The sequence below is a fragment of the Ursus maritimus genome, unplaced genomic scaffold (genome assembly GCF_017311325.1).
Source record: "Ursus maritimus isolate PB19 unplaced genomic scaffold, ASM1731132v1 scaffold_1, whole genome shotgun sequence".
Lineage (NCBI taxonomy): Eukaryota > Metazoa > Chordata > Mammalia > Carnivora > Ursidae > Ursus > Ursus maritimus.
In genome coordinates, this window is record NW_024423343.1 from 34,042,114 (window position 1) to 34,068,951 (window position 26,838).

General features: G+C 41.7%; 1 protein-coding gene across 9 annotated transcripts in view; it reads right to left on the reverse strand.

Moving 5' to 3' along the window:
* The window catches only part of LOC103659730 (aldehyde oxidase), a 161,516-nt gene that overhangs the window by 34,491 nt on the left and 100,187 nt on the right, over positions 1–26,838 (reverse strand). For 6 of the 9 annotated variants that reach the window (XR_005837875.1, XR_005837867.1, XR_005837870.1 and 3 more), the window contains exons 37-41: positions 22,685–22,929; positions 22,193–22,285; positions 11,666–11,781; positions 5,844–5,956; positions 3,860–3,987 (exon numbers count right to left, since the gene is read on the reverse strand). The gene's annotated coding sequence lies outside the window, so the exon portion shown is untranslated. The remainder of the gene's footprint in view (positions 1–3,859; positions 3,988–5,843; positions 5,957–11,665; positions 11,782–22,192; positions 22,286–22,684; positions 22,930–26,838) is intronic. The other 3 variants (XR_005837866.1, XR_005837872.1, XR_005837874.1) reach the window with 3 other exon arrangements.

Consider the following 26,838-nt stretch of genomic DNA (forward strand, 5'->3'; position numbering starts at 1 on the left):
ATACAATTAAATGTCCTTATAACCTGCAGCCCATTGACAGATACTTGAAGCGGGCAAGGTGTAATGTTCCTCCAGGAAGCTTCTAACTATCTTACTATTGTTAATGCCTTGCTAGAGGGAAAAACCTTAACTTGACAATGGCAAGGCGTTGGGGTGTCCTGTGAGTCTTCTTCAATATATGAAAATCCTTTTGAAACCTCCCTTTTCTTTACCTCCCCCAACTCCCAAGTATATAATCAGCCATCCTTCACAACCCCGGTGCAGTAGCTCTTTCTGTCCATAGGTCTTGTGCCCAAGCTTTCACCAAAGACGTCTCAAGAATTCTTTCTTGGTTGTTGGCTCTGGACCCCACCCCACCAAACCTCACCTACATTCCAAAACTACATCACTCTGACTCTTCCTTTTGGCCCAGGTTGTGATCTCAAGGTCCTGGGATGGAGCCCCTGCTCAGCGGGGAGTCTGCTTGTCTCCCTCTCCCTCTGCCCCTCCCCTCACTCCCACTCTCTCTCTGAAATAAATAAATAATAAAATAAAATTGATGAGTGAAAGACTCCTGGGGGACAGAATATTCATTTAGCCTCAAATAAGCGCTTCACAGAGAGCTTATTCATCTCAAAAGGGAAAGCCACCCTTGCATATGATGAACCTGGAAGTACCACTTGAACCAGATCATCGAACTGAACATCATTGATAACGGGCCACACAAACCTCATGTCCGTCTGCGTGTGATGCTCTCAGAAGATATCCCTGACAAAAATGGTTATCCTGAATCTACTCAGGAGGGAACAACCATCCGACCCAAACTAAGGGATATTCTGCTGAACAACTCTCCTGGCTCTACAAAACTATTCATGCCATTAAAAAAAAACAACGTCTGGGAAACTGTTTTAGATTAAAGGAGATAAAAGAGACATACAGTGCATGATCCTGGATTCAGTCCTGGACCAGAAAAAAAAAAACAAAACTCAATGATGAGGGAGCAGAAGGCTGGCTGAAGACAAAGCATAAGCCTACACCCTGCAACCTCTCCCCACCCCCACTCCTGGATGGGATATGTGATGTTCCTCCAGGATGTTCCCAACTATCTTCATGTTATTGCCTTGCTAGAGGGACAAACGACCTTAACTTGACAATGGCAAGGCCTCCCGTATCCTGTGAGTCTTCTGTAACATATGAAAGTATTTTCTCAACCTCCCTTTTTCCTTACCTTCCCCAACCCCATGATATATAATCAGCCACCCCTCACAACCCGGGGCAGCAGCTCTTTCTGCCCAAGGGTCCTGTCCCGGTACTTTAATAAACCACCATTTTGCACCATTTTGCACCAAAGATGTCTCAAGAATTCTTTCTTGGTTGTCGGCTCTGGACTCCATGCCACTGAACCTCACCTATGTTCCACAACCTCATCATCAAGACATTATCAAGCCAATTGGAGAACTAAGACTCATATATTACTTTTATATCAGAAATACTATTCTATCAATGTTAAGTTTCCCAAGAATGCTGTGCTGTGATTATGAAGGAGAATACTACAGGAATGTGTGTGTGTGTATAAAACATTTTATTTCTGATGTTTTGCTATTTTTTAAATCTTTTATTTTGAACAACTTCAACCTTTCAGAAGAATGAACACTGATAGAAGAGGGTGTGTGGGGGGGGGACAGAGAGATGGAGGGGGGACAGAGAGATAGGGAGGGGGGCACAAATGAAGCAAAATATTAAGAACTGGTGAATCCAGGGTAAGAGTGTCTATGGGTAAAGACAACTATCATATGATTTCTCTCATCTATGGAACATAAGAACTAGAATGATCAGTAGGGGAAGAAAGGGATAAAGAAAGGGGGGGTAATCAGAAGGGGGAATGAAACATGAGAGACTATGGACTATGAGAAACAAACTGAGGGCTACAGAGGGGAGGGAGGTGGGGGAATGGGATAGACCGGTGATGGGTAGTAAGGAGGGCACATATTGCATGGTGCACTGGGTGTTATACACAACTAATGAATCATCGAGCCTTGCATCGAAAACCGGGGATGTACTGTATGGTAACTAACATAATATAATAAAAAATCATTATTAAAAAAAAAAAAAAAGAGTGTCTATGGGTGTTCATTTTTCTAAATGATTGAAATTTTTCAAAATGGAAAATTTAAATAGTAAAACATAAGAGAAATATATTGAATAGTTAAAAAAAACATTTAAGAGGTAATTAGGAGGATTTTCTGCAGGAAGTGGTGGTGAGGGAGAGATTAAAAATGCCACTTGGTTTTCTGCCTTATGTGAGTAGGTACATGATAAGGTCATTATTTAAGGTCAAAAACAGTAAGAAATTGGCTTAAGGAAGAAGATGGTTAGTTGTTTTGATCTTGTTGATTTTGAAGTGACTATGGCTCAACCAAATGAAATATCTTAGATATGCAAATGAGATCCTCAAGGGAAAGGTCAGAGCTAGAGACGCATAGTGAGTAATTTTCAGTATGATGAGGGTAGAGAAAAGATGAGAGGCAGTGAGAGCACCAATGAGACCTTGAAAAAGAGGGGCAAGCAATGGACTATGAGGATCCAATGGAACTCTAACATTTAATGTAGCTCTTAATCTAGGCTTCAAGGAATCTGGAGACCCACAGTGTTGTGTTCACCAATATCTAATTCTTTTCCTTTCTGAGCATGTAGCTAACTACATTCTTTAGCTTCTCCTGCTTCTAAGTGACATTGTATGACTGAGTTCTGGCCAATGGAATGGGGGCAGGATCATAGTCATCTTTCATCCGCCCTGACTTCCCATCTGTGCAGCTGGAAGCCAAAGAATCCAAGATGGCTGAGCCACATAAAAGGAGGTGGATCCCTGAATCACGCTTGGAGGAGACATGCCTAGGAGAACATCCACATTAGACTTTGTCCAGTCAAGAAATCAACCTTGGTTGTGGTAATCCGTGAAGATTTGGGGGTTGTTTGTTGTAGCTGGTAGTGCTACTTATATAGAACATATGTCCTTTTTATCTGGGAGAAAGGTCCATTCCTTTAGACTCTCAAAGGAATCTGGGTTCCCAAAAGAATAACAGGACCAGATAGAGATGGAGGAGCCCAGAGGGGAATTAAAGAAAGAGCAAAGAGGCATAAGGAGCAAATGCAGAGAGTAGTGTCAGAGAAGCCAGGGTAGTAGAGTTGTGAGGGCCAAATGGTCTGTAGTGTAGATGGTATTAGTGTAGAAGGTAAAATGGCGGAAGAGTGTCTCTTTGATTGAAGAACTATTGAGCCACTGGTGGTCTTGGCAGAAGCAGTACGTTGAAGCATAAATAGGAAGTAAGAAAGTAGAGAGGGTAGGCAATTGATATAAAAATTTGTCTCAGAAGGGAAGGAGACAGAAGCAATAGCTGAAGGGCAAAGGAGGATCAAGAGAGGGTCACTTTTAAGGATGGGACAGACTTGAGTTTATAGACTGATCAGAATGAGGCAGTAAAGAGATGGAAGTTAAAGTATAGAACATAGAAGGGGTAATTATGGTCAGTGAGTGGAACCAACTGTGCCAGGATAAGGGCTGGACCTGAAAAGGAGGGAGGACCCCTCACCCTCTGAGACTGTGTGTGTGCTGGGGGTGGGGAGGGGAAATGGGGTGATGGTGATGATGGAGATGTAGGAGGCAGCCATCATTTGAGAAGATGGGGAGGAATACTCTTGGGGGACTAGAGGAAACTGGTATAATTTGGGGCTGTGCTTGCCCCTATGCTGATGTTCAATGTCTAACTGAACGTTCTCTCTTATACCTGAGTTCTACAGCTATAAAGCAAGAAAATGACAACACCTCATTTAGAAATACATCAGCTATGACCCCAAAATCATGACTGGAAAGGAAACCCACCTGTGTAAATGCTGCATCCTGGCTTGACACGTGTATGACCGTTTCTCTATCCTTGGAACCACATTTACTTTGAGTTTCCATATAAAAATGTGCCGGCCCTCTGAAGTGCACTTCCTCTGTTAAAGACACTGAGGAGATAAGGCTCTTGTTTTTAGAGATACTTAATTTAAATATATTCAAAACAGAATGCAGTACATTTTACTAAACGTTAATATTATTTTCTTCAGGTAATGGGAACATTTGGTTTCCTGTGCTGATTTCAAAGAATCATTATAATTTGACAAAGTTTTTCACAGACAGCTGTTATACACAAGATACCTGAGGAGTTCCATGTAATTAGAACGTCTCCCACATGTTTGGCTCCATTTCCCTACCTACACACGGCAGTGTGTTGCCAAGATCAACCACTAACTATTACTGGCTTGAGCCACAACTCTGCTTTCCGTTAAGAATAAAGAGTGAGATGGTCTTTCCTAAGAATGAATCTATTTCTATGATGAAACTGCCTGGGGCAGAGATGGCTTCCCATAGCACAGGGAGACTTGTACTTAAAAAGTGACACCTAGCCAGTTGCACACTATTTGTTTCCCTGGGAAGATTAAACCCCCAACCGCAATTCAGCACCCACTGAGAGAGGTGCCCTGAACACCCACTGAGATAGGTGCCCTGAACACCCACAGGGACCTTAGCTATGAAGAATACATGGTTCTATGTGAGTGGAAGTGGGGGCGGGATGGGGAAGGAATGGAAGATGAAATCATTTTTAAAAAACAAATTTTACCCAAGTAGGAATTAAAAACTTCAGGAATCTATCATTAATCACAGATATTAGAAAATCAAGTTTGTTTGCATTCAAGAAACTGGCAATGGTGCAGAAAATATCAGGGCAATTGAAAAGACTTGGTGATGCATGCAGCGATTCACCTGTGAATACAAATTTTAGATTTATCTGGTATCAGAAAATATTCATATAGGGGCAGCCCTTGACTCCATACCCTTGAGTGTCCAGAATTGGTATCCCGAAAATACGAGGTTTGTCCAGTTTTAGTTCTCTAGGTGACAAAGGTGTGGGAATTAATAATAACTCCAACTGAAGTCTTGCTAAGGATTCTATCTTCAGGCCTTCTCTCTCCCCTCTCTCTTTCTACTCTCCCTCCTGCTTCTGCCATGTGTTTGGTGGCTGTAATTTTCACTACTCAACCATAGTATCAACTCCTCTCTCCACTTCCTTTACTTCAGGTTTTGGTCTTAAAGTGCTTATCTTTTTATTTAGAAATATTAAAAAAAATAGATTTTCAGATATTATTCTCTCCTTTGGTGACTTAATTTACCCTCACGGCTTCTCCCAAACCTACAACTCCAGCTTCAGCGTTTCCCAAAGCCCCAGAACTCCCTCCACCTACCTGTGGGCAATGCCCCTTGAATGCCCTGCCAGTCCCTTGAACCCTCATCTTCTGCCTACTTCCAAACAGGTCATGATGTCGCCCCACGTCGTTAATGATAACCATTTTTTCCCCAGTCAACCGACCTCTAATCTCAAGGTTTTCTTTGATCGTCTTTTGCTCTTCACACCTAGTCAATGGTTTGTATATTCTCTTCACGCCAATGTCCCAGTCATCATCTCTACTTGACAGACTATAATGCCCTTCAACTTGTGTCCCATGGTCACTCTCTTCCCATCTTGCTCCAGTTGCACTGCTGAATTCACTAAAGGGAAATTTTGATCATGTCACCCTCCTATTCAAAATCTCCACTGTGTTCCATAGTCTATGGAATCAGTACTAACTTTTGGCCAAGGAATCAAGGTCCTTCATAAAATCTCCCCCTCCTCTCTGAGTCTTATGTCCTGGATGGTCCATCTCTCTACTAATGTCCACGAGAAGAGTTAAGATGAGTTGATTGCACCTGAGTTCTAGAGAATCAGCATTATTGGTTAAAATCTATATTAAAAACTCTCATGATGAAAAAGGACTTAAGAATTCACCTTCAGTGATTTGATCAATGGATTGAAATGCATCTTCAGTATTTCCTTGTTCTCAGTTTTTTTTTTTTCTTTTTCTTTTCCAGGCCGAATGAATGATTTGTGTTGTATTGCATCTTGAGAGATAAATAAAAGGTGTTACCTATCTGGGCAATTCAAGATTTCGGACTTCGGTCACCACCACATCCCTCACTCTGAAAATCATACATGATGTTAACCATCACTTTGAGAATTCCCTAGGACAGCACCAATTTTAGATATGACCTCCCAGTGCCTCACTGGGTACAGCTGCACTTCTCAGACCATGCACCCTGGCCTGGCACAGTTTAAAAAATATCACCACCATATCATGGAGTCCCATCAGCTGCATATTTAACTTACCCATGAACTTCAACCTTCATGGAAATTGGGAATCCTCAATTTCCTTTTTTTTTTTTTAAGATTTATTTATTTGAAAGAGAGACAGAGGGCGTGGGGGGGGCAGAGAGGGAGAGAGAATCTCCAGCAGACTCTCTGCTGAGTGCAGCCCCCCCCCCCAGGGCTCCATCTCACAACCCTGAGATCATGACCTGAGCCGAAATCAAGAGCTGGACGCTTAACCAATGGAGCCACCCAGGCACTCCTCTCCTCTCCTGTTCTCACAGCAAACAGGCTTGTTCTGGAGGCTTGGTACTAGATTAGTCTAATCCCTTCAGGCAAGTAGATCCGTGTTAGAATTCTCCACCCACTCCGAGCCAGGAATTTCATAGGTATGTTACAGGAGAAAGATTTCAATACCCAGACACCTGCATAGCAACTTAAACTTTGTTCTTTATTTTAGTCAAGTTGTTCTCAAACTTAAGTCTGCATAAACATTATGGAACAAGATATGTATGAAACTTTATGTTCTGTACTTTATAGACAATTTAAGGGATTTTTCAATGTTTTTTTAAAAATTATTTTTTCAAAAATAGAAAACACATTCAAATGATTTAAAAAGGAAAACATAACCAGAGACGTAAAGGATCTATATTCTAGACACTATAAATCACTCTTGAAAGACTTTGAAGATGACACAAAAAGATGGAAAAATATTCCATGCTCATGGATCGGAAGAATTAACATAGTTAAAATGTCCATGCTACCCAGAGCAATCTACACTTTCAATGCTATCCCGATCAAAATACCAAGGACATTTTTCAAAGAACTGGAAAGAACAGCCGTTAAATTTGTATGGAACCAGAAAAGGCCCCGAATCTCCAAGGAACTGTTGAAAAGGAAAAACAAAGCTGGGGGCACCACAATGCCGGATTTAGAGCTGTACTACAAAGCTGTGATCACAAAGACAGCATGGTACTGGCACAAAAACAGACACATAGACCAATAGAACAGAATAGAGAACCCAGAAATGGACCCTTGGCTCTTTGGGCAACTAATATTTGATAAAGCAGGAAAAAACATCCAGTGGAAAAAAGACAGTCTCTTCAATAAATGGTGCTGGGAAAATTGGACAGCTACATGCAAAAGAATGAAACTTGACCACTCTCTCACACCATACACAAAGATAAACTCCAAATGGATGAAAGAGCTTGATGTGAGACAGGAATGCATCAAAATCCTAGAGGAGAACATAGGCAGCAACCTCTACGACATCGGCCAAAGCAACCTTTTTCATGACACATCCCCAAAGGCAAGAGAAACAAAAGATAAAATGAATTTATGGGACTTCATCAAGATTAAAAGTTTCTGCACAGCCAAGGAAACAGTCAGAAAAACTAAGAGGCAGCCCACGGAATGGGAGAATATATTTGCAAATGACACTACAGATAAAAGACTGGTATCCAAGATCTACAAAGAACTTCTCAAACTCAGTACACGAGAAACAAATAAACAAATCAAAAAATGGGCAGAAGATATGAACAGACACTTTTCCAATGAAGACATACAAATGGCTAACAGACACATGAAAAAATGTTCAAAATCATTAGCCATCAAGGAAATTCAAATCAAAACCACACTGAGATACCACCTTACGCCAGTTAGAATGGCAAAAATAGACAAGGCAAGAAACAACAATTGTTGGAGAGGATGTGTGGAGATGATCCCTCCTACATTGTTGGTGGGAATGCAAGTTTGTACAGCCACTCTGGGAAAACAGGTGGAGGTCCTTAAAGTTAAAAATTGAGCTACCCTATGATCCAGCAATTGCACTACTGGGTATTTACCCCAAAGATACAGATGTAGTGAAGAGAAGGGCCATAGGCCCTCCAATGTTCATAGCAGCATTGTCCACAATAGCTAAATCGTGGAAGGAGCCGAGATGCCCTTCAACAGATGACTGGATTAAGAAGTTGTGGTCCATATATAGAATGGAATATTACTCAGCTATCAGAAAGAACGAGTTCTCAACATTTGCTGCAACATGGACAGCACTGGAGGAGATAATGCTAAGTGAAATAAGTCAAGCAGAGAAAGACAATTATCATATGATTTCTCTCATCTATGGAACATAAGAACTAGGAAGATCAGTAGGGGAAGAAAGGGATAAAGAAAGGGGGGTAATCAGAAGGGGGAATGAAACATGAGAGACTATGGACTCTGAGAAACAAACTGAGGGCTTCAGAGGGGAGGGGGCTGGGGGACTGGGATAGGCTGGTGATGGGTAGTAAGGAGGGCACGTATTGCATGGTGCACTGGGTGTTATACGCAACTAATGAATCATCGAACTTCACATCAAAAACCAGGGATGTCCTGTATGGTGACTAACATAATATAAAGAAAACAAAAACAAAAACAAAAAAAACAAAGATGATTTTGCCTATAACTTGAGCCTTTTTCTAATATCAATCTTACTGATTTCATGAAACCTCACATCTTTTAAAGATTTGCTGTTTTACTTTGCAGTTGATTTGCATAGTGTTTGTATGACATTGTTGGCTGTTTATAACATTGCACATTCACTGTGATATTAATAAAGATATTGACCAAGTAAAAAAAAATAAAAAATAAAAAAATAAAAAGGAAAACATAAAAATGAATTTGGTGAAGAATCTTGCTCCTCTCCCTGTCTCTCTGTCTAGTTCCTACCTGCACCTATCAAAGCTGGCTGCCATTGTTAGGTTGTGTGTTCTTCCGGAGTTTCTATATGCAAATGTAAGCAAAATGAATATTTTTATGATCCTCCTTTGTACAAACATTCTTCTGCATTTCTCCTAACTTGGAGATCTTCATATATCTGCATACAGAGAACATCTTCATTTCTTTTTGAAATATATATAGCTACATAAAGTTCCATTGTAGAAATGGATAAGCATGAGTTATTTTACTATTTTTACTATTGCAAACAATGCCACAATAAGTAACTTTGACAACAAAGTATTTTGAATGTGTTCAAGCGACACCGCAGGAGCATTCCCACAGTGGGGTTGCTGGGTCAAGTGGCGAAAGCATTTGGAATTTTATTTAATTTATTTATTTATTTATTTATTTATTTATTTATTTATTTATTAAGATTTTATTTATTTATTCGACAGAGATAGAGACAGCCAGCGAGAGAGGGAACACAAGCAGGGGGAGTGGGAGAGGAAGAAGCAGGCTCCTAGCAGAGGAGCCTGATGTGGGGCTCGATCCCATAACGCCGGGATCACGCCCTGAGCCGAAGGCAGACGCTTAACCGCTGTGCCACCCAGGCGCCCCAGCATTTGGAATTTTAATAGATATTACTAAATTTCCCTTCATAAGATTGTTCCATTCTACGTTTCCATCAGCAACATAAGATAGTATGGTTTTTTCCCACAGCTTGCAACTGAATTTTTTGTCAGACTTTCGTATTTTTGCCAATCTGATAGGTTAAAAATGGCATCCGTTTCACTGTAGTTTTTGATTTGAATTCTCCTACTAGTAAGACCTAGCATCTCTTCATATATAAAAGGGCCATTTATACTTTCTACCTGTGATCTGACGGCTTGCATCCTTTGTCCACTTTTCTATGGGCTTTTTCTTCGTGATTTCTGGGAGATCTTTATATACTTAGGAAATTAGCTTGTTGTGTGGGTTGTGGTTTGCAAAAATTTTTCCTGTTGGTGCTTGTCTTTGAACTTTGCTCATTATATTTTTCTTTTTGCAGAAGTGTGTTATTGTATGTAACTGAATTATTAATCTTTTCTTTTATGGAATTCAGAGTTTGAGTCATAGTTAGAAATATTATAAAGGAATTCTTCCATGATTTGTTCTTTTATTCTTTGGATTTCAGTTCTGACATTTTAATCCTTTTTATCTTGGTTTCTCTTGGTGTCGTGGGGCAGTATGTTAAGGTTAATTTTGATGATTCTTGATTTTCACTTGGAAGCTGAGCCCAGGTGAGATGTCATTCTACTGTATTCATTTGTGAGCAAATCTTTCGTTTCTGTCCTAAGTAAAAGGGCCAAGGGCGTCTAGCAGGCTGTCTACCCTGGCCAACGTAATGCAAATAATTCCGATGACTGGTATTTCCCTCTTCAGAGGCTCTACCAAGAATGCACAAAAGGGGGGCACCTGGGTGGTTCAGTTGTTAAGCGTCTGCCTTTGGCCCAGGGCGTGATCCCAGGGTTCTGGGATCGAGCCCCGCATCAGGCTCCCTGCCCCGCTGGGAGCCTGTTCCTCTCCCACTCCCCCTGCTTGTGTTCCCTCTCTCGCTGGCTATGTCTCTCTCCATCAAATAAATAAATAAAATCTTAAAAAAAAAAAAAGAACGCACAAAAGGAATCACTGCAGCTTTACTGTGGAACCTGGCAAAATGTGCAGAAAAGCCCAGAAAAAAAAAGGGACAGTTCGCACATTCAGTGGTGAGTAAGCTGGTTCTACATGGAGCAAGAGAAAACTTCAGGGAGGTAAAGACGAAAGGGCAGGTGAAATATGGGGCAAGAGCTAAGAGAAAAAAAGTTCAAATTTAAAAATGTTAAAGGGCAAGGATCTGAACTTTCTAAGGTTTGAATGTCAAATTTGGAATTTGGGACTTTCTGTAATGGTTCCCCTTTAGGACAAGCAGAAGCATTTCAAGAATACTTAAGGGCAGTAGGCACAATTATGGATCTGTTGTAGGCTGAGAGGACATATTTCCAGGTAGCAGTAAGAGAAAGAAAGGCAGACCGAAACTTTTAGGAGAAAGTATGTTTCCTGGTCTGTGTTATATCTCTGCAGCAGCTGAGAAATGCCACACAAGAGAAAGAGGTTTCACAAGTACTGTGGCAACAATATGCTTTGGAACCTTCCAGAAAGAATCATCACTGCCAAATGACCAGAGACTGACTGAATTTTGACTGAATGCCCGTAATCACAGGCTCCACATCTTGGCTCACAATCTTTGCTGTGTTCGTGACCTGCCTGGTATAAGCACATGAATTGGCAGCCACGATACAGACAATCTGATCCCCATAAATCACTTGCAGAAAAAAATAGACCAAGTAACATGCCAGAGGGGAACAGAAGCATACGCTAGCAGGGTCCCCTCAGCCAGGGACAACATGCCCTGCTGCGACGTGTGTGGGGTTACCTTCAGGATAGAGCTTGGGGCTGGGTTTGAATTTCAGCTCTGCCACCACTGACACTATGGCCTCAGGCAGTTTACTAGAAGTCTCTAAGCCTCAGTGTCTTCATCTTGAAACGGAGACATCTGTGTCAACTTAACAGGGTTCTTAGCTGCCTTAAATGTTGTTCTGAAATGGGCTTAGTACAAATAAATCATCTAAGGTTGTCAGGAGGACTACATGTGGTCATGTGTCTAAAGGCACTTGTTAAACTACCGGGGAAGAGCAGCTGCCACTGTTATTAAGATGCTGCGAGAATCTCAAACGCTACCATTATCCCACCTCGTCCTGTGTGTACAGTCTCCTCTTCTCCGCTGCCACTGTCACCAGTAACGCGCTTAGCCATCATCACGTGGACCCAACCAGGCAATGCCAGGGCCCCCGAGGCATCGAAGGAACTGAGAAGAAATAGAACCCCAAAGGTGCAAGTGTTACATGGGATGATGTGGCCCTCTTCGTTGTGAAGGGAAGCCCAAGAACCCACCAGGAAGCACAGCAGCGCTCCCAGGCAAGTCCATAATGGGAAGTGGAAACCCTTGGTTTCACTGGATGCAGAGGATGAGGGGAAAGGTGTTGTCCAGAGAGCGTCTTATTCTCACCTTCCACTGGGGGCGTATCCTCGAGTTTCCTAAACCAACACTCAGTCCTCAGCACTCCTAGGAATTCAGGCTCCTTGGAGGATGGACATGCAGAAAAACAGTGGAGAGACTTGAAGCTCTCTGGGATCTCACGAGCTGAGGGAGTTGTTTGTGCCCTTTACGTTCTCAGATAATCACAGCCGGTTCTTCAGATACCTGCTTGTTCTCTTGGCAGGGGTCTACTTCTGTATCCGCTCCCAAACCCACAGCTTTCTATCTTCTTTTTAGATTTTGTTTATTAAGCTAAATGTTGGGGTTGCTTTTTTGTGAAATACTTCAGTGTATTGAGTTGAGTAGATTGTTGAGATAACTATGCCTTTAAGTGCCTGCTAGGTGTTACTGGCCTTCCAGCTCTGCCCTTATTTTTTATGTAATTTTAGCATGGGCCCTGGCGCTGGTTACCACAGCCTGGAAGAGTTCTCCTGCCAAGGCAGGCACGTCATTACGAAATATGGCCTTTCCTGCACCATATTTAACACCTGAATGATGCATGATGAGGTGTCCAACTCAGTCTGGGGTATGCTGCTGGGAATCTACACACTATGCTTTAAAAACAGCAGATTGGCGGCGGGGGGGGGGGGGGGTGTGCCTGGGTGACCCAGTTGGTTAAGCGTCCAATTCTTGATTTCAGCTCAGATTGTGATCTCAGGGTTGTAAGATTTATCTATCCCATCAGACTCTGCACTGGATGTGGAGCCTGCTTAAGATTTTCTCCTTCTCCCACTGCCCCTCAATGGGGCAACCTAGGTGGTTCAGTTGGTTAAGTGTCCCTCTCTCCCACTCTTGATATCAGCTTAGGTCTTCATTCAAGCTCTACATTGGGCTCTATGCTAGGCGTGGAGCCTACTCTAAAAAAAATAAAAATAAAAGAAAGGAAAGAAAAAAAAGAAAAGCAAATTGACCCAGCAGGAGTGTTATGAGATAGGAATACTTGCTAAGAAATGCAAAGATCTTCCCCTATGTGATGCGGGACTTTTCAAGTGGGTTTATTTAGCTTAAACCCGATTTTTCTTCTTCCTCATTGTCAAGCTGTGTGAAGCCAAAGAGGGTAGTAGCTGTGAGGAAGAGGAGGCCGGGAAGGGACTGGACCATGTTTATGAAATACTGTTAAGTGAAAGAAGAAATATTTATGATTATACATGCCATCTAATGCTCACTTTGTAAAAATATGTGTTTTATTTATTCATATATTTATATATACTCTAAAAACTCTTAAGAATGGAAGAAAATTTATTAAAATAATATTGGTGTATTAAGAAAAACAATATAAAACTTGGGGAAAAAAGCAAAAAAACCATGACCATATATCCTTTCCATGTGATATGGCATCAGTCTAGCAGACCCACCCGATGATTGCCTGATTCTCTGTTGGGATGTTCCTCTAAGGAATGGTATTATTTATTTATTTATTTATTTATTTATTTATTTTTAAAGATTTTATTTATTTATTCGACAGAGATAGAGACAGCCAGCGAGAGAGGGAACACAAGCAGGGGGAGTGGGAGAGGAAGAAGCAGGCTCCTAGAGGAAGAGCCTGATGTGGGGCTCGATCCCAGAACGCCGGGATCACGCCCTGAGCCGAAGGCAGACGCTTAACCGCTGTGCCACCCAGGCGCCCCCAGGAATGGTATTATTTAATAGAGAATAGGACCTAGACCCTGGGAAGTTGCATGATAACATTGGATTTTTTTTTCCAGTAGCAAATCAAATCAGTTCTGCTCTCAGAGGTTACAGTTGTATTTTCTGTAAGACATTAACCAGTTTTGCATCTAAACTAACAATTTTCTGTCACTGTTTTGTCAGTGTCTATACCCTCAGCCTCTCAAATTCACTTCCATTCAGTTTATCATCTTGCTGCTTTTCCTCATTGAGATTTGTATGAGAATCAAGTTTTTAATTTTTTAAAAATAGTTTGACAGTGGCTGTATACGGGTGGTAAGTTTCAGGAGATTTAAAATTTCTCCTTGATGTCGTTTTTATATATGACAATCTCTTAAAGGACACGTTTTACTTTTTATATTAAGAAACTGCAAATATGTGTATGTTTATGTGTACACATGCATTCTATATTGATTTCTCAGTCCATACTTTCCCTGGCCCTAGACCCAGTAAAGGACCCACGTCCCCACGACTTCTAAAAGCAGCTTTGCAGGTGGCAGGGTGAACTCTGACTCCAGGGGACATAGAAGAAAAGGTGTTCCCTGAAAATGAATCTGTTTCACGGGATAAGCACAGATTAAAGTTCATGAAACCCATTTCCACAGTCAGCTACGCTGGGTATAGGACTGACTTCCTCAATGGGAGCTGAAGACAAGTGCTGGAATAGGCGCTGGCCCTTTATTCATGGAAACTGGATCTGAATCCCAAGTGAGGGACCAGGAAGCACAGGAAGGTCTCAAATGCGAGACCCAGGGGAAGGCAGAGGGGACCCCAGGAGCAAAGGGGCGAAGCATGGGAAAGAGAGCCTGCATTGACACCCCTCCTCCCCGCCCAGCCTCACCCCTGCACCTTGTAGGAAGGGAGGGGAACTTGTTCAGTCTAGTCCTTTTTTTGTTCTCACGTTCAGATTTTATCTTTCATCTTCCCCTCCCAACCACTCCTCAGTTCCAACCCAGAAGTCACGGAGCCGACAGGAAGTATGGTTGCTGGTGTCTGCTTAGAAATGCAAATGAGAATTTATGGCAGTTTCCTACTTTCATTGCTCTACTTTGCCTAATTTATTGACTGTTGGAAAGGATTCTCAGTGTAAAATCCAGATTTGAGTGCTGATGATTAAAATGCCAGCTTCCTGAGAAGAGAGCGGCACAACTCAGTAAACCTAGGAGCAGAGGTGACGTCATCCATTGGGCTCTGATAGGTGGGACCGCAGGATTCCAGCTACGTTGGATGTGCATATTTAATTACAATAAATTACAATAAAATATGGAGAGGAGGTCCCAGAGATACCACCTTGCCATGCGCCACTGGTAGATGACAAGAACTCATCTCAAATCTGCCTTCTTGCTACACACTGTCACGTTTGAAACCACGTCACGGAAAAAGCCACCTTCCTAAACTGGGAACGTGAAATGTGTGCAGGCAGAAGAGGTCTCTGCTGCCCCCTGTTGGCGGGCTCCTGCTAACCCTAAACATTTCATTTAAAAAATTTAAGAATATGCTGTTCAGTTTCAGTATTTTTATTATACGAGAGTTTTGGTCCTGGTTCTGCCTCCCTTTCACCATGAAACTTCATTGAAATAATTCATTTCTTTGTACTTTAGTCCCTCACCTCTACAACTAGCTAATTACTCTCTTTGAATGACATGATTTGTGATTTCAATGATCCTAGGTTTGCAGAGTGTTTGAAGAAAGTAGTGCAATGTCCTGAAGTTCTCTAATGAAACAGATTAACATTTAACCTGTTATTATTGTTTGCACCTAGGCATGTATAAAGTATTTGCTGAAAATTCTATTTTAATTATGTTAAATTGAATTCAAGATAAAAATAAAGCCATTAAAACAGATAAAAGTGGACATCATGAACTTCATAACCTTGTACCTTTTTCGATATGGGAATGGAAACAGAAACTCGGACTTGTCCTGGCTTAAGGCTTGCATTTGTTGCTCCATCAAGAAAATGATAATTTAAAAGAATTTGCTGGTGTTTCTTCTGTTGGGGGGGGGGGAGAAGCATTTCATTTAAAGGTACCATGTACTACTGAGATGCTTTTGTACCTTATTAAGTCCAGTAGTATTCGTATTATAAAAGTGCATTCTACAGTTAAAGTGAAATTGAAAAATAGCCACACATAATATCATGACTCTCTCATGATGTGGTCATATCCAGATGTATCCTGGGTCCCTGCCTTGGGAAAACAGTCTCCTGCCTCTGCTAAGAGAGCAGGACTTCTCCAGCTTATGGGGGGCACTCTGTCAAAGGTACAATGTGTGATTTATAGACCCGAATGGTCTGAATCAGCAGATCAATGTAACAATAAAGACAGATGGGTATGTTGTGGGAAGAGCATGAGGGTGAGTTCAAAGAGTTGAAATATCTCAAGAGGGAGAGAGGTGAACATGGGTATATGACTCAGGAGCATAGTGACATCACCAAAGGAAGTACAAATGACAACAGGAACACTAGTACATGAAAGATGGCCAGAAAGTCACATGATTATTTTCAACCCCAATACTGAAACACAGACATGCAACTAAATGGTATTTCCTTTGAAGTTGTCTCCTTAAGAGAGAATACACATTTATCTCAATAGCGCTGGCCTCCTCAGGACATTTTGGGAACTCTTTTGGGGGGTGTTCTTGCAAAGCCTGCGGCCCATGTGGCAATAAATCTTTATCCTTTGAAGGTGGGTTCGAGTGGTAAGAGGTAAAAGACATTCAGAAGCCAGCTTGATGAGTAAGGTAGGGGTCAGACTGGCCAATACCCTTTTTGGTCAAAAGTCAAGTGAGAAAGAGACATATTTTATGTAGCCTGTAAACCAAAAAATGTTCTGTTTTGTTTTCAGTTTCACCTCATCGGGGCCACTTCCCCAGGCTGGTCCTGTTGAAACTTCCCTTTCCAATTAATTTATCTGACAAGCTCAGTATTAAATTAGATATTTTATTTCCAGTTGGCTCTTGATACCATGAGAGATGTCTTGTAATCCTCATGAATCTTCTGGGGATTCCATTATAGTTAAAAGTTTTTCCATAAAAGATTCCAAAGTATAAATTAAAAAAAAAAAAAAAGGAAATTCTCTCTTAGAGCCTGAACAACTAAGTCCAGGACAGAAAGTCAAAAAGATATTAAAATAAATCTGCCCCTAAAATAAAACTCTATGTTCCATTACATCATAGTCTTGCTATATACAATGCTAATCATAAACTTATTTCAAATGCAAATGTTTTATCTCCTGATAATGAATAGAGAAGAAGAAGGACAAGTTGAGATGCTTCACGGTACTTCCTGTCTACCTACAGTGTCTCGTTCTACCCACTATCCTCATGACGCAGGTGCTCTCACTGCTCCCCGCAGCAAGAGAAGAGCAGTTCTGCATCCAGGGGCTTAAGTGAGGGGTCATCTTATCCCACAGCGCTGTGTTCAATATATTTATAAAACTGACATCAGCACTTCAAAGGGGGTTTGGCGACCCGCCTTCGGAAACCACCTTGAGGATACAGTTACCTCTACCCCAATGGGTTGGCATCATAAGTTAAAAGTCTGCTCGCAAAACGGCTTCCTAAGGACCAAAAAAAAAAGATGAATCCACAACCTTGGGGCTTTTACTGTGAAAGCTGAATTAAGTAGATGATGGCATTTCTTTTCACTCTGGGTAATTAGAATAAAAAAAGCCAGCAGGAGAGATGTCCTTGCAAATCCTAAAAATGTTTTGCCAGAATCATGAATTCCTTTACTTATTTACACAACAGAAACTATGAAGACAAATAGCGAAAATCACTTCAATGCCACCCACTTCTAATTTCTGAGTTAGAAGGACTCAAATTATGATTTATGTATGAAGAATTCATTCTGAAATGATGCGTGTGTAACTTGCATAAATAGACAGAAAGTGGTTAAGCAGAGTAAGTAAGCAGAGTATGCTGGCAGTGAGTGGGTGGGAATAGCAGGGTGGGTTGTGGGGGGGTGCTACAGACTGAATGTTTATGTCCCCCCCAGTTTATATGTTGAAATACTAAACCCCAAAGATGATATTAGGAAGTGGGGCCCTTGGGGGGTGATTAGGGCAGAAGGATGGAACCCTCACAAACGGGATAAGTAATTTATAAAAGAGTGCTCATCCAGAGAAAGCCCTAGTCCCGTCCACCACGTGAGGACACAGTGGGAAGGCACCAGCCATGAACCAGAAGGAGGGCCTTGACCAGAATGTGACATGCCAGCACCAATTTGGATTTCCAGCTTCCAGAACTGTGAGAAATAAATTTTCCGTTGTTTATAAGCTCCAGCCTGTGGTGTTTTGTTGTAACGACCTGAACTTACTAAGATAGGGTAGGGGTGGAGCCTCGGGGAGAGGCTGAGGTGTCAGGTAGGGCGAGAGGATGTAACTGATGGAGGCGACAGGCAGCATCCCTGAGGCATAGAAATCCTCCCAGGCATGCACTGTAAAATCCGTCCCACGGCTGCAGTAATGATGTGGGTGGCACAGAGCTGACCCACAACAGTCAGAGGGGAGCGGGGATGGAGGAGAGATGGCCTGCAGGGCACAGGGTCCTGGCCTTCCATCTGGGGGAGCTGCAGCCCGGGAAGACCACTGATGAGGGCTTCCAACTCTGCCGAGTTCACTCTGAACTGGATTGCAGATAGAAGGACTGGGACTACCCTCCCCCGCTAAGGGCCCCTGCAGAGAGAAGCAGCCTCTGTAACTCAGGCAGCTAGAATGCAAACATCACCGCACCCGGGAGGCACCAGCGGATGCACCGGGCCCCTGCTCTCATGGAAGGATCTAGACTGGGCTGTAGAGACAGCGCAACAACTCCTTCATACAGAGAGACCTGGAGTTAACAAGGATAACTCTAGCCTGTGTTATAGTTATTTGCATGTGTGTTATGTTATAGTCACTACTTCATAGTTACTGTTATGGACTGTAGTTGTTACAATCTAGAATTACCCTAAAAGGTTGAGTGACTTGTGTTATATTCCTTTGCATTTGTTACCAGGCCAGTTACTCTCAATGAAACCGTTAGTTGTCTTTCTAAGGTAACAAGTTGAAGAGCCCCTTTGGGAGCAATTAAATATAGATCTTTCTGGACAGGATAGATCCTAACAGATAATCACAGACAAGATTTGGGTCATGGGTGGGGGAACCAGGGAGGTGGTACCCCTACCCCAGCGAAAACCTGGTCATTGAAGTGGCTTATTCCCTAAAGATCTGAAATTAAGGAATCCATCTGATTCAGCCAGGTGAGAAACACAGATGGCTATAGCAGGAAATAGTAAAAGTATTAAATAATAGGATATCCTCACTAAAATACTCATACCCAGGTAGTGGGTAAAGAGAACCTACTGCCGTGTTCCTGATCTAGGCCCTCAGATGATTTCTGTTTGTGTCTTCATGACTGGGAGTTTGGGGTGGCATCTCCCAGGATGCCCTGCAGCTGGCCAGGCTCGGGCCAGCACCTGGGGTCAGCCTGAAGGTGAGATACCTTCATTAATGCTGTAAGCCCAGCAAAGCATAAGGCAAGTAGGGCAAGAAGTCTATGGTAGGCATATAATGCCCCCTTTCTCTTTCAGAAATGTTGCATATTTCTCTTTATTAAAGTAACACACACTTGTAGCAGACCATCTCGTAAATACAGGAAAATAGGAAAAAGAGTAAAAATAACTTAGAATCCCTAAAAAACTGAAGAAAACCATTAGAACCGCTTCTTGTTCCTGGGATGAAGACAGTGCCCCCTCCCCAGGCTGCAAGCAGGTCAGTCTCCTGCCTTCTCTCCCACTCCAGCAACAGTGCTCTTTTCTGTCTCTGGCCCGTGGCACATGCTGCGCCCCTCCCCCTCTTTACCAGGTTGCTCCCATTTACCCTTTGATCATCCCTAGGAGAAGTCTTCCCTAACCCCTGCCCTCAACCCCATTTATTTGGGTGATTATTTGTTTGACATCCATCTTCACCGTCAGACTGTAGGCTTCGAGGGCAGGGTCCACGCCCTACCCCCCTCCTTTTGTTAGTAAACCACTGTATCCCCAGTGCCTAGCACAATACTTGTTTCCTTGTCTAACTTGAATAAACCCTCCCTACCTTCAAGGTTGGGTTTGAATTCCACAGCTCTTCCACCATGCCTTCGTTAATTCTCTCCTTTCTCTCACTTCCTACTAAGTTTGTATTCAGTTCCATATGATTAGCCCTGCATCGTCTGTAATTGAATCATCATCCTAAGTGACACTATAAGTAACTGCAGACCTGCCTGCAAGCCCACCTCTTTCCTTCCATTCATTAAACAAATACTTCTGTGTACCTACTGTGTGGGAGGCACTGTTCCAGGGGTTGAAAGCCCAGACAATGTGTCTTCTAACAGGAAGTCAACATTCTAGTAGGGGAAGATGATCGCTACCAGATCAATGAATAAATAAGTAATGCAGTTTCAGATATCCCGGTAACAGGGTAGGTGTGAGAACAGGGGTTGTAAGTGCTTCCTGGTAATTAGATTAAAGGTGGTTACAAAGTGTTGCTATGCCAGGAGTCAATGCTGAAGAAAAACCTAAGTTAATGAATCTCTACCTCATAAATTCCTTTTCTCCACCTTTCCATTCCAACCCATATTAGAGTCATGAGTTTTAAAAGAAGGAAACGTCTTTATAATTCATAATTGTTTTTGTTTCTAAGAACATAATGTCCTAATGTGCAATGCACAGATGTTTTAGACTGTTTCATCGACATATGTTAATTCACTCAGCAGAGGGAGCTCATGCTTTAATTTTGGGAAGTCGGACAGAAAGCAAAGCTCTTGTAAAAAGAACCTGAAATAAACTTTGCAGCTCTTGTTTTAAATAAGGTTTCCTTTTAGTATTTTTTGGAGTAAAGACCATTTGATTAAGGATAATTTAATTTTCATTTGCATAAATAGATGTAACTGATGAATTCACTTTGGGGCAGTTTTTTTCAATAAGGTTCTGTTTTGCTTACCAAAAAGGCTAACTTAGAACAAGTATCTCAGCTCAAGAGCCTAAGGATTCATCTAGAAGGACGACAACTATTTGCATGTCCACATTTCTATGGCCTTTTATATTGAGCTGTGAACTCAGGACAGAAACGTATTTGATTTGTTTTAACATGACTATGATTTGACATTGAACACTTGCCCTTCGAGATTATAAAACAGATATTTATTTAGACTCCAAAGAATGTTTACTACACATGATCCAAGTTCAAAGGCAAAGTAAACAAAGATTGAGAAAATAAATTCATCCCTCAGATTAAAAGCCAGAACAATGAAGGGACCCTGCAGTATTGAAATCACAGTTGAATCAATAAAACTAACGGATGTGTGTGCGTGTGTATGTGTAAACTACAATCTTCCAGCTATCCAAAGAAATGTAATAATGACAGAAAATGGTATATTAGATAGAAGTTTCTGTAGTATCACCCCTGATCTTGTTGTACATATCTAATTAGTACATTTCTGTAAGATAGAGAGCACAATTTTTTAAAAGCCCTATTTTTTCTCATTATCAAAGTCAAACAGATTTGTTAATAGAAAATACAGCAGAAAGCATAAGTAAGGGGATAAATAAGCATGATATTTATTTTACTTAGTGCTTGTAATTTTATATCTAGCTTTACAATTAATGTATGCAGCACTGAAATGGATATTTGTTTTTGTCTTTTCCTTCCTTCAAAATCCTCAAATACTCCTTAATTGAAATTAAAAATGGCTATAACTGGGTTAATGGAAAAACAGTACAATTTGGAAAGCACCCCTTAGATTGTGGGGGGAAATTCCACTGATGATAAAGGGAAATATAAAGGTCAAATATCACACTTATTATATCACTCTATAATTATCTTTTAAAATAGCTATCTTTCCCATAATACCATGAGTTCCTATGGAAGAAATCATGTCTTTCTCAGTAGGCTTGATTTACTGGCATACAGCCCATTCCCCGGCAAGGGGTAAATATTTTGTAACAATGACATTAATAAAACAGAGCAATATTGACCTAGAGAATTGAGTCCTAAATTGTGGAAATAAAATACACGGCTCTTCTTGTTGGATATGTTTGGGACAGTCACTGAAATTGGTTCTGCTGAGTGGGAGGAGGGACACTGTAGGAACAGCTGGTGGCCAGAGGCCCGAGAAAATGCTGCGGGCGATGTGACAGACAACATGGTAGCTGTTCTCATCTGCCACTGGAGGGAGCAAACAGCGTAAGGACTCCTCGAATAATGGAGGAGGCCAGAGACAGCTGGCTGAGTTTCTGGGTGAATCAACAAATGTTTGTGGAGCCCCAGCTATCAGCAGAAAATGGAGTCTCGAGAGAGGATGTACAATCTTTACTAGGATTTCCTGAATTTAGGGAGATCCTCTTTTCAAAAGATCAGATGTGGGTCAGCATTATAGGACCAAATATGATTTCCTCCATCTGCAACAGATCCTTGATTGGGTTAGTGTCAAACAGCCTCAGCTTTCTTAGCACGACCATCTGCTCCATAAGGACTTTGTTATAATAAACAGAACATACCTTCTTTTATGTGAGTCACTGTAAACAATCCCCAAATCCTTGCAAGAGAGATAATCATAGGATGGAAAACTTCTTTAAACTTCTTATTAGGCCCTTAAAAGGTAGAATTATCATGAGTGGAAAAGAAGCCAGCTAGATTTTGTGTTGCAAATAATGCTATGATCTAGAAGTGATTATTATAAGCCTAAGAAGAAAGTGAAATAAAATTATGACAAATAACAAGTCTTTTTTTCCTCAGCAACCCTCCCTCATATTTGAGTGGAATTTGACCTAAACAGTAAACTCATCTGCAGGTTTCTTCACTCTAGAACCTGAGAGAAACATCTGTTTAACTATTTACTGATACTTTAAAGGACGGAAATTTTAACCTCAGAAAAGATCCAATTGCATTCCAGAGTAGGAAAGAAAGACCAAATTGCTGTTGAGGAGCTGGAGAAATTAGTTATATAACAAGCTGGCTATTAGTTGGGCAAAATGGTAGGTTTGACTCACCAGGTATGTATTTTCATTTGTGACTGGATGCTACAACTCACATCTTCTTTCACGAACTTTGATTTTCAATATAGGAAGTGGGAACTGTGGCTTCTTTCCTGCCTACCAAGAGAGGTGTTCCCCATCACACGAGGAGCTTTGGGGTACTTCCTCCTCGGAAGGTCATTTAGGGTTTCTACAGTGATCCGGGCAGTCTTCTCCCCATGGACAGTCAGAAATTTCTTCTTGAGGTCTTCTGCCATCCACTATAATAGATAAATGCAGACTTCATGCTGATCTCAATGACAAACACACAGACCTCATTGTAGCTCACAACCGAACAAGAATGAGCAGAACCTACCATGGGTAACAAAACGAAGACAGACACTTATAGAACAGTGGCCTAATCAATTCGTAATTAAATTCACTGCTTTGCATATTTTCCCATCTCTTGTAGCTTAAAAAGAACTAAGGGAATTTTAATTAAATCTTAACTTATAAACAAACAAGAATCTTATGTGCCAGAGATGAGATTTCTAATGTCGACTTCTCAACCGAAGAAATAATTGTTGGCTAAGTTACAAATGATGATAGAACATCAACAGACAATGAACTCCAGTGCACTGGAGTGTGTATGCTATTTATTATCAGGCGAGCTTAGAGAGTGGAAAAACACCGAGTACACCAGTGAACAAGAGACCCGGGGTCTAAGTCCAGCCTGGCTGCGAACTAGACAGGTGAATTCAGGAAAACCCCCAAATCTCTCCAGGCCTGGCTTTGCTTTATCTACAATTAAGTATTTGACTAGAAGGTCTTTCGGCTTTCAGAGACTGTTTGTTGAGGCGAAAAGCCTAGAATGTTAGACTTTTTAAATAGCCAATGGGGAAGGTTTGTTGATTCCAATGCAAAACTGAGGGCTTTCACAGCTATAGTAGAACACTGGGACTTCTTTCAATTAGCACAAACAATTAATGGACAGACTTTCTTTAAAGTGTTCCTCTCATCCATTTCTCTAAAAGCCGTGGCAACACAAGTGATTGTTGGTAGTAAGATGGAATAAACAAATAGAAAATAACTATTTGTGAGGATAATTTGCAGATAGTTGACCATGCTTAATTGCATGACTTTTTTCTTTTCTTCCCCTTTTCTTCCTCTTCTCTTCTTTTTAATGAACTTCTGTGCCCACGGGTTTGATCCAGTACAGGAATCATATAATACGTATTTTCTAAGTCTAAAACTTCCTTTTCCACTTGGTCTAACTAAATTTGCCACTATTTTAGGGTGCTCAGCAAAGAATATGGTATTCAAGGAAAAGCCCTTGACTTCCCATTGCTCCTTCACACAAGTGTTAGAACCACTGGTCTAGTGTTATGGAAGAAAGTAACTGTGAGGCCCAGAGAGGTCATGACCTGGTCAGGGTGACACAGATGGTTAATATGAACAGGACCATGAACCCGAGGGCATCAGGCTCCCCGCCCAGTCCTCTGAAACTGAAACGGTTCCGTGCATCCAGAGGAAGCATGATTTAAACCATTTCTACTCGTTAATAATAAACAAGGGAACCATTTCTCAAGGGAGTTGAATTGCTTAATTTTCTTGGAATTAAATTTGATAATACCTTTGTAAAAATACTTTACGCAGAACTATTTTGTTCACTGTGGGGGGTCATCTAAAGGGCAGATTTTTTGGTGAGAGTTCCATGTTTTCATAAATTGCTTCACACCGAATAATTTCAACATTGAACAAAAAGCATGGTAGCAGCTGCTTAACTGACAAAAGGGATGGAAATGGGAACACTAATTAAAGGCGGATTGGCTACATGAGAAGTTCTTTATCATAAGGATTCTGTCGTTTTTGCCTTCGGTTATGTGTTCTGTTGGAAAGGATGACAGAGAGATGGCAGGCCCAGGGAATGCATTAAAAGCTCTGATTAATGAAATAATTCATATGCTCCTCTCCACAGGGCAGGACAGTGGTTCCCCAAGTGTAGTCCACGTATCCCTGAGAGTCCCTGAGACCCTTTCAGGGGTCTCAAGGTCAAAACTATTTTATAATGCAAAGTGTTATTTGCCTTCTTCCTTCTCATTCTCTCGCGAGTGTACAGTGGAGCTTCCCAAGGGCTGGACCTTGTGTGGTACCGGGTCTGGCAGCATATAGACAAGGACATGTGAATCCAGCTGTCTGCTTTTAAGTCCGTACTAAAGAGAGATGCAAAAATTGTGAAATAATGCCACTCTTCTCAACGATTTTTCTTTGGAAAAATATAATTATTCTTCATGAATAACATGCTATTCATGCCAATGTGCAGTGGGTTTACCCATGTTATTTTCAAATAAATAAATAAATAAATAAATAAATAAATAAATAAATAAATGTTTAAACTATTTCCCAGTTTTAATTACAAATACTACAAATATCAATAGACCCACATAAACAAAAGCTCTTTAGGGTCTTCAGTAATTTTTAAAGCTATAGGTGGCCCTGAGACCAAAAACTTGAGAGTCACTGTGCCAGGCAATGGTGACACAATGGCAAACACCACACTGGCCTCCCAGAGCTGACTCAAGCTCACAACCCCTTGAGTAAATAGGCAATTGCCATTAGGCAGAAAATACCCTATGGGAAAAGGTAGAGTTCTAGAGGGCACAGTGGGCCTCCTCCCCAACCTGGACATGAATGCTTCGGCGAAAGGGTTCTGAAAGAAATGGAGAAGACATTTCTCAGCCAACACCTTGGACCCACCCCTTCCATCTCTTAAGTATTCAGTGTCTCCCTTTTACCTGTACTCCTCCCATCAACAGTCAAACTTCTTCCATAACACAAGAGGCAAAACTCAAACTGTTCTATCCCAGGTTCCTTCCAGCTACTGTGTTCTCTATTTTCTCTCCTTTGGCTAATTCTGTAAAGCATTCTGGCCTCCCTGACTCCATTTCTTCCCTTCCCAGAGCTCCCGCAACACACTCCTTCCTGATTTTGTGACAGTTGATGGAGCCATCTCTGTCACTGTTTTCTGTTCTCATCCTACTTGATCTCGCAGCAATACTTGGTGCATTTGACCACTCTCTCCTTCTCAAAATGTCATCTTCTGGAATTCCTGTCTTCTGATTGGTTTGCCCTCTCTGGCCTCTCATTCTCTCTCTCTCGTGTCCACTCATCCTTCCACCTATTCATTAGTGGTTGGAAACCCCTAAGGACTTCGATCCAGGGCCTCTCCTCAGCTATGTACTCACCATCCCTCTGGCTTTGAGCCCAAATGGCTTGTAAATGTAAACAATCAATCCCAACCTCTCCTCTGAGCTTCCAACTGCCTACTTGTCACTTCTCTTTAGATTTTTTAAAAAGGATGTGAAAATCCAAATTCCTCATCTGTCCCCTCAAAGGAGCTTCTGCTCCAGTATCTCTAACTTGGCATCTCACTGTGCAGACTGAACGCCTAGGAGTCACTCCTGACCCTTGCTGCTCCTCTTCCACCCACTTACATCCAATCCGCTACCAGTATCCCTCTTGATTTCGCCTCTTAACTCTCTCTCCCATTTGTCCTCTCTCTCCATCTCCACTACCAACACCCGAATCCGAGACACCACCGTCCCTCTCCTGGGCTGCGGCCATACCCACTTGTCACCCTGCATTCACTTATAACCCAATCTTCTCCATACGACAGCCAGAGAGAGCTTTCAAAACTGTAAATATCCTTTACCAAAATCCTGTAAGGACTCTCCATTACATGTACAAAAACTTCATATCCTTTAGCTCTGTAATATAGGCCTATCAGGGTCTGGCCTCCTCTTCCCTTCCCAGCCTCACCCCCGGGGTAGGGGGTGGGGTTACAGTGGACCTTCCAACATGCCATGCCCTGGTCGTTTGGAACGGCTTGTTTTTCCTGAAAGTTACGAGTTCTTCAAAGCCACAGGCCAATGTGCATGATTTTTACTTTACCTAGAATTCCCTCTCTACGTCCCATTCATTCCCCCTTCCCACCTCCTGATAACTTCTACCTACAATTCAAGTTTTAGCTCAAGTTTGGCTCTTTGGAGAAGCCTCTCTCTTCTCTCCCTATCTCACCCTTGCTCTGTGCTCTACTCCCAGATTCTGCTGCTCTATTGTTAATTGTTACTGGCACATCTGACTCCTGCATTTGACTATGAGCTCCTAGGGGACAGGCAGTGTGTCATTTC